A 15,519-nucleotide genomic window follows, 5' to 3' on the forward strand; every position below is an offset into this window, starting at 1 on the left:
CACAAAGTACATTCAGAAGTCTAGGTTCTATACCTGTTTCTGCCACCCCATTCCCTCCCTTTCCTTAGAGTAATCATTTTTCTTAGTTTTTGGTTTATCATTCCTTTGTTTGGTCTATGTATATACACAACAATGTAGGTGTATATATTTGTATAGCCTCCTTATTTGAAAACTAGTAGCATACAATGCCATTGTTTTGCTCCTTGCTTTTTCCATTTAACAATATAGTCTTGAGATGACCACATAACTGATATGTAGATTATCCTCATTCCTTTTTATAGCTACTCCATTTATAGTACTCCATTGTGTGGACATACCATATTTTTTTTAACTAGTCCTCTTAGTAAGCTGAGCTCAGACTAACCTGCTATTGAATTTTGTTTCATAATTCAAGTTCACATAAAAATGCAAGTAGTCTCACTGAGGAGGACAGATCAACTAATCTGCTGGTATTCTGGCCTCTGCTGTCACAGTATTAAGCAAAGAAGTTAACTATATAACCAAGAAAAAAATACACTGACAAATTTAGCCCCTGCCCAAATCCATGATATAGGGTTCTCAACTGGAGTATACAACAAAATCACCCATAGAGGCTTAAAAAACAAACGATAAATGATAGGGCCACAACACTAACCACTCTCAGATGGGACCCAGCATTGCATTAGTGTCTTTAAAAGCTCCACAAATGATTCTAATACATACTCTGAATTAAGAACAAATCTTCCACATACAATCTTGGAATCTAGGTGTTGAAGTAAGTGGCTGAATTTTTGACACCAATACTAAAAATATTTCTACATTCTAAACTTTCATTTTTAGTTAGAAATTTTTGATCTAATAATTCTTTAAAATCAACATACAATGAGAAAAGTTCATCATGAAAATTTATAGTAATAGCCCTAAAATGTAACAGATTAAGCACATGTCCTAATTACTTAAAAATAATAAATCTATAACTATCATGAGTGCTATATGCTTTAATGTTTAGAATATCCTACTATAACCATCCATAATGATAATCAAAACTACCACAAGGTAATATGGATCCCTCACATTTGTAAAAAATAATAAATCATCTACCTTGAAAGACTCCATAAAAGGGACAATTCCTTTGCTCAAATCCTGGGCTCTGTCCTTGGAGTTGTCCTGAATCCAGTTCTCTATGATCCCCCTAGATGCAATCCCATATGCACTCACAGCTTCCTCTAGCGTCTATATGATAACAACTGCCCAAACTATATTTCTAGCACAAAGCCAGACCCCTTTCAGACTAATATTTCCTGTATTAAAAATTTAAGTAATTAAAAAAAAATTAAGTAATTAAATCCACTTCTTTTTACCTCTTGGTTTTTCTTTTTTCCCCCCACAATTTTGTCATCATCCACCCTACCTTTCAAAACTTATCAACTCTTCCTTTACCTCACCCCATTCACTCAGCCTACAAAACCACTCCAATTTTTGTCCCTCTTCTCTCCCCATTTTGTCCCTCTTCTATCCCTAGGCCAATGATGCCCTAGATTAAATTCTCATCCAAGCTTATTCCTACAGTAGCTCAGCCCAACTCCCTGAACTGGCCAGTCTTCTATACAGACGGTCTTAAATTCTGTCCCCAAACATATCTGCATTTAAGGGTGAAGACAAAATAAAGACAATAGACAAAATGTGATACCCTTGCCAAAAGAAAACCTCATGAACATAGATATAAAAACCCAAAACAAAATATTACCAAATCAAATCCAGAAAATCTACATTAAAAAATATATCATGGCCAAATTGAGTTCATTTCAGGGATATTAAGGATGGTCAAACAATTAGGAAGTCTATCAGTGTAACTTAACACATTAACAGATTAAAGGACAAAAGCTATATGATCACTGGTCACCTACTATGTGCCAGGCACTATTCTAGAAGATTTCTTTGAAGTCAGAAACAAGACTGTTCAACAATGTCCTATAGACCTTAAACAATTCAATAATTAGACAAGAAAAAGAAGCACAGAGTATACAGATCAGAAATAAACTATTACAGGCTTCCCTGGTGGTGCAGTGGTTAAGAATCCGCCTGCCAATGCAGGGGACACGGGTTTGAGCCCTGGTCCGTGAGGATCCTACATGCTGCAGAGCAACTAAGCCCATGCGCCACAACTACTGAGCCTGCGCTCTAGAGCCCGTGAGCCACAACTACTGACCCTGCGTGCTACAACTACTGAAGCCCACACACCTAGAGCCCATGCTCCGCAACATGAGAAGCCACTGCGATGAGAAGCCCGTGCACCGCAATGAAGAGTGGTCCCCGCTCGCCGCAACTAGAGAAAGCCCGCGTGCGGCATTGATGACCCAGTGCAGCCAAAAATAAATAAATTTATTTTAAAAAAAGAAAGAAACTATTACAACTTATTGGCAGCATGATTATCAACATAGAAAACTTAGTAGAATTCACAAGCTCTAAGTACTACAAGAATTTCAGAAGGTTTCCTAGATATAAGTTCAATATATAAGAAAATCAATTCTGCTTTTGCATTTCTACCATCACAACGATGGTAAGAATCGGAGAGTTTCTGGTTCAAGGAGGATTAGAGAGTTTCGACACCCCATCCCTACCAGATAAGCCCAGCTAAGCTCCTGCCTAGACCCATACAGGTAAACTCACCAGAGATCAGCCAAGTCACCCAGATAACCATAGAGACTTATGAGCTAAATATTGCTTACTGTTATAATGATAATACTGATAAAAATAAAAATAAAAATTTCATTCCTATGTACTACAGTAATCAATTAGGTTTAGCAACAGCAACAAAATTATACATCTAGGGGTAAATCCAATAAAAGTATGTGAGACCATTTGGAAAAAAGTTATAACAATTTACTTAAAGACATAAAAGGTATCTAAATAAGTGGAAATATAAAGCATGTTCTAGATGATAAGACTCTATTGATAAACATGACGAACTTCTCCAGGCTAATCTCAATATCAGGTGAAATTCCAATCAAAAATCTCAACAAGGATTTTTGTTGAAATAAAAGGAACAAAGGGCTAAAAACAACCAGGAGAAATTTGAAGTTTTATGTAACTAAGGTGTATTTCAAATCTGTAGGGAGCAAAGTATACTATTATATAAATGGGACTGGGACAACTGCTTACCAAATAAAAATAACTAAATTAGGTCATAACAAACTATACATAAAAATAAATTACAGGTAGAAGAAAGATCAAAAAGTGAAAAAGCAGGGCTTCCCTGGTGGTGCAAGGGCTGAGAGTCCGCCTGCTGATACAGGGGACACAGGTTCGTGCACCGGTCCGGGAAGATCCCACATGCCGCGGAGCGGCTGGGCCCGTGAGCCATGGCCGCTGAGCCTGCGCGTCCGGAGCCTGTGCTCCGCAACGGGAGAGGCCACAACAGTGAGAGGCCCGCGTACCGCAAAAAAAAAAAAAAAAAGAAAAAAAAAATGAAAAAGCAAATATTTTTTAACGTTGAGGAAGAAATACAGGAGAATATCTTGACAAGGTCAGTAAAGGAAAGGAATTTTTTAATATAACAAAAAGAGCACAAACCATAAAGGAAAAAAAGTGATAAAATTGACTACATTAAAATTTAAATTTCTGTTAAAAACACACCATAAAGAAAGTTAAAGACAAGCCATAATTGCTGGTGGTAATGTAAGTTGGCTAAATCTCTATGGAAAGCTTTTTGGAAAGCTTTTTGGCAATACCTAACAAAATCTAAAATGCACATATCCCTCTGATAAAGCAATTTTACTTCTGAGAACTAAACCTAAAAATACACCCAGAAATGTGTGAAATGACATGGATACAAGGTCATTCAACACCTTTATATAAATTAAGACACAACCAGGCAATGGAATACCAAAGAATTTTTTTTTCAAATGTACTGGTATGAATCTCTAAGATATGCTGCTCAGTGAGGATGGAGAGGGAAAAGCAAAGTACAGATCATTGGGGAAATATGCCATTCTTATGTAAAAAGGAGGAGGAAGAACATACAAAATATGCAATTGTTTATATATGCTGCTAACATATCTGGAAAGCTACACAACTGATGACAGACTATTCCCAGAGAGGGAAAGGAAAACTTTCTATCATATATCCCTTTGTAGCTTTTGAATGCATTACCAATTTAAGAAAAGACCATATTTCATCTGTTCAAAGACATGCCTTTCTTTTCTCATTTAATATCTCTGAAATCAAGGTGCTTCTTAGAACTGATACCAATATCTTAATAATACTAGAAACATTTTTCTTTCTTAGTAGTACATAAAATAATGGTGTATCTTATAATTGATGGCATCTTAGATTCAACAAAATTAAGTAAAAATTTCTTAATAAATTTTTTAAAAATATAATTTTGGATTTACAGAAAAGTTGCAGAGATGATACAGTGAATTCCCAGACACCTCTTATCCAGTTTCACCTAATGATAACATATTAAATTACTATGATACATTTGCCAGACTAAGAAACCAATATTGGTACTTTTCTATTCCCTAAACGCCAGACTTTATTCGAAGTTCTCCAGTTTTTACACTAATATACTATTTTCTGTTCCAGGATACCACATTACATTTATTCATCATGTCTCCTTTGTCTCCCCCCTGGTCTATGACAGTTTCTTAGTGTTTCCTTGTTTTTCACGACCTTGACAGTTTTGAGATAGTGTACTATCAAGCATTTTGTGGAATGTCCCTCAATTTGTCTGATGTTTTTCTCATGATTACATTGGGGTTACGGGGCTTTGGGAAAAACGCCACAGAAGCAACATACCCTCCTAATCACATCATATCAGGGGGCACATGATATCAACACATTTTACCACAGCAATGTTAACCCTGATCATTTGGTCAAGGTAGTGCTTGCCAAGTTTCTCCACTGTAAAGTTACTATTTTTCCCCTCTCCATATTCTACTCTTTGGATAAGAGTCACTAAATACTGCCTATACTTAAGGAGGGCAGTGGAGAGAAATTAAGCTCCGCATCCTAGACAGGGAAGTATCTGCTTATAATATTCAGAATTCTTCTGTAATATTTGTTCCTTCTTATCAATTATTTATCCAATCAATTACAGGTAAAATTTTTGAACTGTAAAATAAAATAAGCCATTTACTAAAAGAAGATCATTGCTGCATATATAATCCCAGGATTAATATACAGAATATATGAAGAACTCCTATAAACTAATTTAAAAATCAACCCAAATGACAAATGGGCAAAAGGCAAGGAAAAGCAATTCAAATGAACATAAATGAAATATGGCCTTTAAACATATTGAAAGATAGTCACTCTTACTAGTAATCAAGAGAATGCGAAATAAAACCACCATATACAATTTCATACCCATCAGATTGGAGTGAAAAAAAAAACTAGAACACCCAAACATGAACGAGTAAAATGAACCCAAACATGGGAGTAAAATCTAGACCAATCCCTTTTAAGAACAATTTAGTAATATCTAAAATTGAAGTGCTCTGACCCAGCAATTTTACTCCTAATGACTAGGTAACAAATCCTTTTGAAAGTCAGGTGGTTTCCAATTTTTTGCTTACAACAAAACTGAAGGCAGATATAACTCTACTGTTGCCTGGTACATACTTAAAACGAATTTTCGATGAAAGACTATCATTTGACTTTTGGCATATAATTTAAAAGGAGTTCAAATACTTGACAGACCCTGCCACAACAAAGTTTCTTCCATTTAAAGATACTTATTTGGGACTTCCCTCGTGGTCCAGTGGTTAAGAATCTGTCTTGCAATGCCACATGCCACAGGGAAACTAAGCCTGCGTGCCACAATTAATGAAAGATCCCGCGTGCTGCAACTAAGCCCCAATGCAGCCAAAAAATAAATAAATATTTTTAAAAATAATTTTAAAACTTATTTATGTTAACAAGTTTTATTAGTTTTACATTTACCAAAAGGGGAAAAGGTATTAATATTTACACTAAACTCTGTCTCGTTCTAACAGTAAATTATTTCATCACAGAATTTTTTTTTTTTTTTTTTTTTGGCTGCGTTGGGTCTTCATTGCTGCGTGAGGGCTTTCTCCAGTTGCGGCGAGCCGGGGCTACTCCTCGTTGCAGTGTGCGGGCCTCTCACTGTGGTGGCTTCTCCTTGTGGAGTACAGGCTCTAGGCGCGCAGGCTCAGTAGTTGCGGTGCACGGGCTTAGTTGTTCTGCAGCATGTAGGATCCTCACAGACCAGGGCTCGAACCCGTGTCCCTGCATTGGCAGGCAGATTCTCAACCACTGTGCCACCAAGGAAGTCCCTCATCACAGATTTTTAAAAGTACTATCCATCTCAACAAGAGATGCTTTTCCAATAAAAAATGTTTAAAAGTTTTTTCAAAAAACGTGTATTAGATTTGTGTCATTTGCTCAGCTATATACTACAAGTAACTGTAATAATTAGTTAATTCAGAAGAAAATCTTCAGCATGTGAGGTCTCATGGTCATAGAAAGCTGAAAAAAATCATTTATTTACAAATCCTTATTACAGAAAAGATAGGATACTCAAACTATCTTCAAGCATAGAACTATATTAGAATAAACTTCTATGGGGGAAATACACGTACACACACAAATTAGTGCACGTAAAACTGGTGAAATCTGAATAAGGTTGATGGACTGTATCAATGCCAATATTCTGGTTGTGCTCTTGTACTATGGTTATGCAAGATGTTACTATTAAGAGAAACGAGTGACAGATATAAGAAATCTATCATTTCTTAGAACTGTATATGGATCGACGATTATCTCAAAATAAAACTTTTTTAAAACTATATATGAAGATTTTGAAACTTACTACAAAACTACTTATTACAAACTAATCAGGATGGTCTGGTACTGACATAACAACAAACATATAGGTCAATGGAACATAACTGTGAGTCTAGAAATAAACCCATTCATCTAGAGTTAACTGATTTTTGACATGGGTACCAGGACCATTCAATGGGGGAAAAATAGTCTCTTCAATAAATGGTGCTGGAACAACTGGATATCCACATGCAACAAAATGAAGTGGAACCACCACCTCACACAGCATGTACAAAAATTAATTCAAAATGGATCAAAGACCAAAATGTAAAAGCTAACCCTATAAAACTCTTAAAAAGAAAACACAGGTGTAAATCTTCATGACCTTGGATTAGGAAATGGTTTCCTAGATAAGAAAGACACTTAAAGCACAAGCAAATGAACAAAAAAAAAAAAAGAAAAGAAAAATTAGACTTCATCAAAATTTTAAACTTTTGTATGTAAAAAGCATTATCAAGGTTGTTCTTGTGAAGAACAACCAACAAAATAAGAGGAAATTATTTGCAAATCATATATCTGAAAAGGGTCTAATATCCAGAACATATAAAGAACTCTTACAACACAACAATAAAAAGACAAATAATTTTGAAAATGGTCAAACGATTGGAGTAGACATTTTTCCAAAGGAGATATACAAATGGCCACACAGGCACATGAAAAGATACTAAAAACCAATAGTCATTAGGGAAATACAAATCAAAGCCATAATGAGATACCAGCTTGTACTTACTAGGATAGCCATTCATTCATTTATTTATATAAATAATTTTATAACAATAAATGAATGGGACTTCCCTGGTAGTCCAGTGGTTAAGAATCTACCTTCCAATGCAGGGGACACAGGTTTGATCCCTGGTTGGGGAACTAAGATCCCACATGCCATTGGGCAACTAAGCACGCGCGCACAACTAGAGAGCCCACGTGACGCAACTACCGAGCCTGCGCACCACAACCAGAGAGAAGTCCCCACGCCACAACTAGAGAGACGCCTACGCACTGCAACGAAGAGCCCTCGCTCTGCAACGAAACATTCCACATGCCGCAACAAAGATCCCGCGTGCTGCAACTAAGACCAATGCAACCAAATAAATATTTTTTAAAAAAATAAATGAATGAAAAGCTCTCTGCTCCTCCCGTTCGACAGACAGCCGTGTCTTGTGTGCAGTGCCAGCTGCGTCCCGGAGACAAGATGGTGAAGGTCGGAGCGAACGGATTTGGCCGTATTCGGTGCCTGGTCACCAGGGCTGCTTTTAACTCTGGCAAAGTGGACATTGGTGCCATCAATGACCCCTTCATTGACCTTCACTACATGGTCTACATGTTCCAGTATGATTCCATCCATGGCAAGTTCCATGGCACAGTCAAAGCTGAGAACGGGAAGCTTGTCGTCAATGGAAAGGCCATCACCATCTTCTAGGAGTGAGATCCCACCAACATCAAATGGGGTGATGCTGGTGATGAGTATGTGGTGGAGTCCACCGGCGTCTTCACCACCATGGAGAAGGCCGGGGCTCACTTGAAGGGTGGAGCCAAGAGGGTCATCATCTCTGCCCCTTCTGCCGATGCCCCCATGTTTGTCATGGGCGTGAACCATGAGAAGTATGACAACCACCTCAAGATTGTCAGCAATGCCTCCTGCACCACCAACTGCTTGGCCCCCCTGGCCAAGGTCATCCATGACCACTTCGGCATCGTGGAGGGACTCATGACGACGGTCCATGTCATCACTGCCACCCAGAAGACCATGGATGGCCCCTCCGGGAAGCTGTGGTGTGATGGCCGAGGGGCTGCCCAGAACATCATCCCTGCTTCTACTGGCGCTGCCAAGGCTGTGGGCAAGGTCATCCCTGAGCTGAATGGGAAGCTCACTGGCATGGCTTTCCACGTCCCCACCCCCAACGTGTCCGTCGTGGATCTGACCTGCCGCCTGGAGAAACCTGCCAAATACGAGGACATCAAGAAGGTGGTGAAGCAAGCGGTGGACGGCCCCCTCAAGGGCATCCTGGGCTACACTGAGGACCATGTTGTCTCCTATGACTTCAACAGTGACACTCACTCTTCTACCTTCAATGCTGGGGCTGGCATCGCCCTCAACGACCACTTTGTCAAGCTCATTTCCTGGTATGACAATGAATTTGGCTACAGCAACAGGTGGTGGACCTCATGGTCCACATGGCCTCCAAGGAGTAAGAGTCCCTGGACCACCAGCCTCAGCAGGAGCACGAGAGGAAGAGAGAGGTCCTCTGCTGCTGGGGAGTCCTTGCCCCAACTCCGTCCTCCAACACACTTGAGAATCTCCCGACCTCCACGTGGTTTCCATCCCAGACCCCCTGAGGAAGGGGAGGAGGAGGGGCTTAGGGAGCCCTACCTTGTCATGTACCATCAATAAAGTACACTGTACCCAAAAAATAAATAAATAAATAAATAAAACTTCAGAAAATAAGTATTGATGAGAACGTGGAGAAAATGCAACTCTCATACACTGCTGGTAGGAATGTAAACTGGTACAGTTGCTGTGAAAAAGTTTGGCACTTCCTCAAAAAGTAAACATTGAGTTACCATGGACCCATCAATTCCACTCCTAGGCAAACACCCAAGAGACATACCCATATGTCCACTCAAAAATTTGTACATGAATGTTCACAGCAGCATTATTCATAATAGGCAAAGGGTGGAAGCAACCCAAATGTCCATCAACTAATGGATGGAAAAATAAGATGTGGTATATGTATACTATGGAATATTATTCAGCCATAAAAAGGAATGAAGTACTGATATATGATACAACATGGATGAATCTTGAAAACATTACACTAAGTAAAAGAAGTCAGTCACAAATGACCACAAATGCCTAGGACAGAAAATCCATAAGCAGAAAGTAGACTGTGGTTGTCAGGCACTGGGAGGAAGGAGGAATGGGGAGTGACTGCTAACAGGTACAGGGTTTCTGTTTGGCATAATGAAAATATTCTGGAATTAGATAGTGATGATGGTTGCACAACTTTATGAATACACTAAAAATCACGTAACTGTACACTTTAAAATGGTGAGTTTTATGTTATCTGACATTTAGATCAGTGGACAGAATTCATAACCCAGGGGGGGAAAATTGTACAGAGGAATTAGAATGAAATAAGAAGTTAGGCAAAAAAAAAAAAAAAAAGGGACACTGAAAAAAATGACTGTCGAAGAAGACCCTAAATGCGTATTTTTAAAAAGAGTGAGAATGAGGGAGCTGGAAGAGGGAAGAGATATGGGAACATATGTATATGTATAACTGATTCACTTTGTTATAAAGCAGAAACTAACACACCATTGTAAAGCAATTTTACTCCAATAAAGATGTTTTTTAAAAAAAAAGAGTGAGAATGGTTAACAAACTGCTATAAAATTTGCAGGTACCCAATAAATTTTGTAAAGTAATATAATGGATTTTTTCAGTAACTCTATTTATAATACACCAGAAATGACATTCTTTGCAACTACATAAAGACCTTTTTTAAAAATGGTGTATGTCAACTGCATGTTAACCTAAAAGTACTCAAGGAAGTAAACAGAATTTTTAAGTATTTTGGAGGTACTTCAAAATTTGAAGATCAAAGCCCTAGAGAAAAATCATACACAGGTACACAAAGAGATATGTAAAAATGTTAATTGTAGCACTGTTCATAACAGCAAAAGCTGGAAAAATCTAAATGCCCAGCAGCAGAAAACTAGGTAAATAAATTGGAATTCTGTAATGAATATAGCTATGAAATCAACTAGTACTACATTTATCAACACAAACATCTCAAAAGCATAAAAAAATAGGTTTAGGAGTGGGAAAAAAACATATTACAGAATGATTACTTTTTATAAAGTTTGAAAACATGATCTTGTTTTTGGAAATAAGACATTTATGTGTGTGTGTGTGTGTGTGTGTGTGTGTGTGTGTATCTGTAGTGAAATAGAAACATACAAGAGAAATAATCAACATCAACTTCACCACACTAGTTACCTCTGGGGAGAGTTAAGGTAAACAGAATGAGGAAGGAGTAATATAGGAACCTTGGTGATATCTGTAATGTTTTATATTACACAACTTATATAATTATGTAGTAATATTAATATGAAGGAATTCAGAAGAGCTAGGTTGCAAGTACACAGATGTTCATTTTATTATTCTTTGTATCTCTTCCACAAGCTTAAAATATTTCATGTTAAAAGGAAGTTAAAGTTAGCTCAGAGACTGAACCAGCACCAAATACATGCACCAAAGCAACCAGTTACTTGGTCAGGGTTGGTCAGTGTTTCTCAACCAGGAGTCCAAATGATGTTCCAATTAAAAGACAGTAATGGTATCTATTAAAAGAGACGCATAAGACATGATATTTAAATACATTTTAGGGAAGGGTACGAAATGAACCTAATTCTGCAAATTTGCCACAAGATCATCTTGCTAAACCTTCTGATTAAAATCCTTGTATAGGGGAAATCCAGGAAGATGGCGGAAGGGTAAGACGCGGAGATCACCTTCCTCCCCACAGATACACCAGAAATACATCTACACGTGGAACAACTCCTACAGAACACCTACTGAACGCTGGCAGAAGACCTCAGACCTCCCAAAAGGCAAGAAACTCCCCACGTACCTGGGTAGGGCAAAAGAAAAAAGAATAAAGAGAGACAAAAGAATAGGGATGGGACCTGCACCAGTGGGCAGGAGCTGTGACGGAGGAAAGGTTTCCACACACTAGGAAGCCCCTTCGCGGGCGGAGACTGCGGGTGGCAGAGGGGGGAAGCTTTGGAGCCGAGGAGGAGAGCGCAGCAACAGGGGCGCGGAAGGCAAAGTGGAGAGATTCCTGCACAGAGGATCGGTGCGACCAGCACTCACCAGCCCGAGAGGCTTGTCTGCTCACCGGCTGGGGCGGGCGGGGACTGGGAGCTGAGGCTCGGGCTTCAGTCGGAGCAAAGGGAGAGGACTGGGGTTGGCAGCGTGAACACAGCCTGCAGGGGGTTAGTGCACCACGGCTAGCCTGGAGGGAGTCCGGGGAACAGTCTAGACCTGTCGAAGAAGCAAGAGACTTTTTCCTCCCTCTTTGTTTCCTGGTGTGCAAGGATAGGGGATTAAGAGCGCTGCTTAAAGGACCTCCAGAGACAGGCGCGAGCCGCGGCTAACAGCGCGGATCCAGAGACGGGCATGAGACGCTAAGGCTGCTGCTGCCGCCACCAAGAAGTCTGTGTGCGAACATAGGTCACTATCCACACCACCCCTCCCGGGAGCCTGTGCAGCCGCCACTGCCAGGGTCCCAGGATCCAGGGACAACTTCCCCGGGAGAACGCACGGCACGCCTCAGGATGGTGCAACGTCATGCTGGACTCTGCCGCCGCAGGCTCACCCCGCACTCCGTACCCCTCCCTCCCCCCGGCCTGAGTGAGCAAGAGCCCCTGAATCAGCGGCTCCTTTAACCCCGTCCTGTCTCAGCGAAGAACAGATGCCCTCCAGCGACCTACACGCAGAGGCGGGGCCAAATCCAAAGCTGAGCCCGGGGAGCTGTGAGAACAAAGAAGAGAAGGGGAAATCCCTCCCAGCCACATCAGAAGCAGCGGATTAAAGCTCCACAATCAATTTGACGTACCTGCATCTGTGGAATACCTGAATAGACAACGAATCATCCCAAATTGAGGAGGTGGATTTTGAAAGCAAGATTTATTATTTTTTCCCCTTTTCCTATTTTTGTGAGTGTGTATGTGTATGCTTCTGTGTGAGATTTTGTCTGTATAGCTTTGCTTTCACCATTTGTCCTAGGGTTCTATCCGTCCTTTTTGTTTCTTACTTTTTAAAAAAAATTTGCTTAATAATTATTTTTTATTTTAATAACTTTATTTTATTTTATCTTACTTTATTTTCTTTTGTCCTCTTTCTTTCTTTCTTTCTTTCTACTTTTTCTCCATTTTATTTCGAGCCGTGTGGATGAAAGGCTCTTGGTGCTGCAGCCAGGAGTCAGTGCTGTGCCTCTGAGGTGGGAGAGCCAACTTCAGGACACTGATCCACAAGAGACTTCCCAGTTCCACATAATATCAAATGGCGAAAATCTACCAGAGATCTCCATATCAACACCAACACCCAGCTTCACTCAACAACCAGCAAGCTACAGTGCTGGACACCCTATGCCAAACAACTAGCAAGACAGGAACACAAGCCCACCCATTAGCAGAGAGGCTGCCTAAAATCATAATAAGTCCACAGACACCCCAAAACACACCACCAGATGTGGACCTGCCCACCAGAAAGACAACATCCAGCCTCATCCACCAGAACACAGGCACTAGTCACCTCCACCAGGAAGCCTACACAACCCACTGAACCAACTTTAGCCACTGGGAACAGACACCAAAAACAACGGAAACTACAAACCTGCAACCTGCAAAAAGGAGACCCCAAACACAGTAAGATAAGCAAAATGAGAAGGCAAAAAAACACACAGCAGATGAAGGAGCAAGATAAAAACCCACCAGACGTAACAAATGAAGAGGAAATACGCAGTCTACCTGAAAAGTAATTCAGAATAATGATAGTAAAGATGATCCAAAATCTTGGAAATAGAATAGAGAAAATTCAAGAAACATTTAACAAGGACCTAGAAGAACTAAAGATGAAACAAGCAATGATGAACAACACAATAAATGAAATTAAAAATACTCTAGAAGGGATCAATAGCAGAATAACTGAGGCAGAAGAACGGATAAGTGACCTAGAAGATAAAATAGTGGAAATAACTACTGCAGAGCAGAATAAAGAAAAAAGAATGAAAAGAACTGAGGACAGTCTCACAGACCTCTGAGACAACATTAAGTGCACCAACATTCAAATTATAGGGGTTCCAGAAGAAGAGAAAAAGAAAGGGACCGAGAAAATATTTGAAGAGATTATAGTTGAAAACTTCCCTAATATGGGAAAGGAAATAGTTAATCAAGTCCAGGAAGCACAGAGTCCCATACAGGATAAATCCAAGGAGAAACACGCCAAGGCACATATTAATCAAACTGTCAAAAATTAAATACAAAGAAAACATATTAAAAGCAGCAAGGGAAAAACAACAAATAACACACAAGGGGATCCCCATAAGGTTTACAGCTGATCTTTCAGCAGACACTCTGCAAGCCAGAAGGGACTGGCAGGACATATTTAAAGTGATGAAGGAGAAAAACCTACAACCAAGATTACTCTACCCATCAAGGATCTCATTCAGATTTGATGGAGAAATTAAAACCTTTACAGACAAGCAAAAGCTGAGACAGTTCAGCACCACCAAACCAGCTTTACAACAAATGCTAAAGGATCTTCTCTAGGCAAGAAACACAAGAGAAGGAAAAGACCTACAATAACAAACCCAAAACAATTAAGAAAATGGGAATAGGAACATACATATCAATAATTACCTTACATGTAAATGGATTAAATGCTCCCACCAAAAGACACAGACTGGCTAAATGGATACAAAAACAAGACCCATATATATGCTGTCTACAAGAGACCCACTTCAGACCTAGAGACACATACAGACTGAAAGTGAGGGGATGGAAAAAGGTATTCCATCCAAATGGAAACCAAAAGAAAGCTGGAGTAGCAATTCTCATATCAGACAAAATCGACTTTAAAATAAAGACTATTACAAGAGACATAGAAGGACACTACATAACGATCAAGGGGTCAATCCAAGAAGAAGATATAACAATTGTAAATATTTATGCACCCAACATAGGAGCACCTCAATACATAAGGCAAATAATAACAGCCATAAAAGGGGAAATCGACAGTAATACATTCATAGTAGGGGATTTTAACACCCCACTTTCACCAATGGACAGATCATCCAAAATGAAAATAAATAAGGAAACACAAGCTTTAAATGATTCATTAAAGGAGATGGACTTAATTGATATTTATAGGACATTCCAAAAACAGAATACACATTTTTCTCAAGTGCTCATGGAACATTCTCCAGGATAGATCATATCTTGGGGTCACAAATCAAGCCTTGGTAAATTTAAGAAAATTGAAATTGTATCAAGTATCTTTTCCGACTACAACGCTATGAGACTAGATATCAATTACAGGAAAAGATCTGTAAAAAATACAAACACATGGAGGGTAAACAATACACTACTTAATAAAGAAGTGATCACTGAAGAAATCAAAGAGGAAATAAAAAAATACCTAGAAACAAATGACTGGAGACATGACAACCCAAAACCTATGGGATGCAGCAAAAGCAGTTCTAAGAAGGAAGTTTGTAACAATACAACCCTACCTTAAGAAACAGGAAACATCTCGAATAAACAACCTAACCTTGCACCTAAAGCAATTAGAGAAAGAAGAACAAAAAAACCCCAAAGTTAGCAGAAGGAAAGAAATCATAAAGATCAGATCAGAAATAAATGAAAAAGAAATGAAGGAAATGATAGCAAAGATCAATAAAACTAAAAGCTGGTTCTTTGAGAACATAAACAAAATTGATAAACCATTAGCCAGACTCATCAAGAAAAAAAGGGAGAAGACTCAAATCAATAAAATTAGAAATGAAGAAGGAGAAGTAACAACTGACACTGCAGAAATACAAAAGATCATGAGAGATTACCACAAGCAACACTATGCCAATAAAATGGACAACCTGGAAGAAATGAACAAATTCTTAGAAATGCACAACC

General features: G+C 39.2%; 1 protein-coding gene and 1 pseudogene across 3 annotated transcripts in view; one reads left to right on the forward strand and one right to left on the reverse strand.

The window, feature by feature from the left end:
• ATRN (attractin) overlaps positions 1–15,519 on the reverse strand; it is a 175,929-nt gene that overhangs the window by 148,072 nt on the left and 12,338 nt on the right. The window lies entirely within an intron of this gene.
• On the forward strand, positions 7,960–9,018 carry LOC137207592 (glyceraldehyde-3-phosphate dehydrogenase pseudogene; annotated as a pseudogene).

This window comes from Pseudorca crassidens, chromosome 15 (genome assembly GCF_039906515.1).
Source record: "Pseudorca crassidens isolate mPseCra1 chromosome 15, mPseCra1.hap1, whole genome shotgun sequence".
In the NCBI taxonomy this organism is placed as follows: Eukaryota; Metazoa; Chordata; class Mammalia; order Artiodactyla; family Delphinidae; genus Pseudorca; species Pseudorca crassidens.